The sequence below is a fragment of the Grammomys surdaster genome, unplaced genomic scaffold (genome assembly GCF_004785775.1).
Source record: "Grammomys surdaster isolate TR1022 unplaced genomic scaffold, NIH_TR_1.0 958, whole genome shotgun sequence".
Classification (NCBI taxonomy): Eukaryota; Metazoa; Chordata; class Mammalia; order Rodentia; family Muridae; genus Grammomys; species Grammomys surdaster.
Genome location: NW_021605377.1, coordinates 4,211,440 through 4,214,353, shown reverse-complemented (window position 1 = coordinate 4,214,353; position 2,914 = coordinate 4,211,440). Strand labels below are relative to the sequence as shown.

General features: G+C 42.0%; 1 pseudogene; it reads right to left on the bottom strand.

The window, feature by feature from the left end:
* Nucleotides 1–395: 395 nt before the first annotated feature.
* On the bottom strand, nt 396–517 carry LOC114634521 (annotated as a pseudogene).
* Between the last annotated feature and the right edge of the window lie 2,397 nt (nt 518–2,914).

Below are 2,914 nucleotides of genomic sequence, written 5' to 3'. Positions count from 1 at the left end.
CTACAAGGGCCAGTCAGAAAGCTAGAAGTTCTCTGCTGTGCCTCTCTCAACAAAGCAAAGACCAGCAAAGCATGGCCCAGCTAGCTATGCAAACATCCCATCATTGTCAGCTGAGTCCTATTTATACTCTCTCAGAACATCAAGTGTCCTCCCATGAGGTTTCCAAAGAAACATCTCTAATGCTACACTAATCTATGTGTATAGGAAGAGAAAGGTTGCCATTATGAGAATGGTACACCATAAAAAGAAGCTCTCCCCCTCAATACACACAGGGAAATTATATGACTATTCAGGATTTTTTTTTTTAAGTAAAAAGCAAATGTAAGAGATTGTATGTAACAATAAAAACTTCTGGGTTTGAGCATCTAGATCCTAGGATTAATTTTTTTTTTTTAAGCCTACAGCACCTGGTATTCCCAGGAGGTCTCCCATCCAGGGAATACTAACCAGGCCCCACACTGCTTAGCTTCCTATCTCAGATGAGATCAGGCGTGTTCAGGGTGTTATGGCTGTAGATCCTGGGATTAATTCTTAAGAAAACTCATTAAGTGGATCCTTTGGCCATGAAGTGCTGGGGAGAGGATTCTGGAAGACACATGGGAGGAGATGAGGAAACCCAAAAAGTGGTGGAGATTGTTCTTCATAGAAGATCAAGAGAATTTGGGATGATGTTCTCTGTTACTTAATGAAAGTTCTTTGGTGAGCTTGCAGTTTAAAGAAAGCTACAGGTTAGAAGGAGAAGCAGTCCTTGTATCCTGACCCTTTGTGATCTGCCACACTCAGAACAATAATAAACACAGGAAAGCTTGCTTATTGGAAGCAAGTATCCTGAGACTTAGGAATGACAGTGGTGTTAATCAGCCACAGATTGTCCACAGGGGTGGCTGAGATGGTTGCGACTTTGTGCTTTCTGATGGGTCAGCACACACAAGCTTGACTTCATACACAAAATCATTAAAACATGTATGAACATTTTTTTAGACTCTGTATATTAGGCATATATAAAACAAATAAATATAGAGTTTACATTTGGGTTTCATTCCTAGGATGATATCATATACACAAATATTCCAAAATATAAAGGGAGAAAAAGGTCCCAAATCAGAAACACTTCTGATCTCAAGCATTTTGGTTAAGAGATATTCAACTTCAACATTTATTTGTTTGTTTGTTTAATATGAGTACACTGTAGCTGTCTTCAACACACCTGAAGAGGGCATCAAATCCCATTACAGATGGTTGTGAGCCACCATGCGGTTGTTGGGAATTGAACTCAGGACCTCTGGAAGAGCAATCAGTGCTCTTACTTCTGAGCCATCTCTCCAGCCTAGACATTCAACATTTAATATGGTGCCTCATTTCATCCCAGATGGATCTCCTCTTTATGGTGCGAACACTGTGGCCCCTTGGCCTCCATTTTAACTGTAATTCACTCTGTCTCAGGAAAGACAGAGGAGTGCAGTTTGATAGACACTTGGGGCCTGAAGGATACGGAACTGAAGTGCTAATGATAAAGGTGATAGTTAAGACACTGAGACTGGAATCTCAGTAAAGAATGGAAATTAAGTCTGCCAAAAATTTTGACTCCAGGAGCTGTGAGGTCAGTGTTTTATGGTGAGGAATATGGAAATATAGGAAATTGAAAGTGGTCAAGATGAGTATTAATGTCAAGGTTAAGTGACAGGCTAGGGTGGCAACACATGTTAGAGTAATATGGGTAGATGGCCAGATCAGTTCAGTGAAAAATAGTTCATGTTCTTTAGTGAAGAAGACCAGGATGGGACTGTGTTTTAACAAGGGCAGGGTTTAAGGGAGTCCATTCTGCCTTCAAAGGTGAATACAAAGAACTTTTCCTTCCCTGTCATTAAGTTGTCATATGTCCAACAGTGCCAACTTCCTTTGGGGATTTACAAGCATCTCAAGACAGCGTACTTTCAGGTTGACCAGATTGTATAAGTTCAATTACTGAGTAGCCATGTCTGGAAACAAGAGTAGTTGTCATCCTTGCTAAATAGTCATTGAGCAGAATGTTACCAGATATCCTAGGCAGTCCTGACCGGATGCCGAAGGACAAGATAGTGGTGTGATTCCCAGGCATAAGTGACCACTTATGCTGTGAGTGAGTCATGGGTGGCCCTGGAGGTGGAAGCTGTTCAGTCCCCTCCGATGTCACCTGTTACACATTTCCTTTGCCTTGATTCTCCCAGATTTCTCTCTCTGTCTCTCTGTCTCTCTGTCTCTCTCTCTGTCTGTCTCTCTCTGTTTTGTTTTTGGGGGTTTGTTTGTTTGTTTGTTTTTGTTTTTAGGGACAGGGTTTCTCTATGTACCCCTCGCTGTCCTAGAACTCTCTCTGTAGATCAGACTGGCTTTGAACTCAGATCTTTGCTTATCCATGACATTTCTGCTAAATGTTCTGCCTTTCCTGTGGGTCTTTTCAACTTCCTTGATAGACGATGCTCTTGAAACACGAAGGTTGGGGAGAGTCTCTTCCTGGCTGTTTTTAAAAACTATTTTATAATCTCCTTTCTCAGAGCTGATCAACACAGAAAAACCTCACTGTCTCAGGTTGTAAGGAAGAAGCAAGCATGAAAAGAAAGGAAATATTAGGGTTTGGGAGCAAGTATGACCTGGACAAGAGAGTTTTTCTTTCAAGGACCTAATTCTTGGGCAAAGATATAATTGCTCCCTCATTGGCTATCGCTATGGCATGGAGACACTACTGAGGAGACTTTTGGCAAGTTCTTCAGGAACATCAAGTGGGTACCCTAGAATAAGCTTGAGGGTGGGGTGGGGTCTCATCATACCCAGCCTAGGATGTGGACCTGCAGAGAAATCCAACAGCAAAGGCCATCCTACAGAGGCTGAGAAGAAGAAGGAAGCTGGAGGGTTTCCCCCAGCCTACAAATATCCTTGT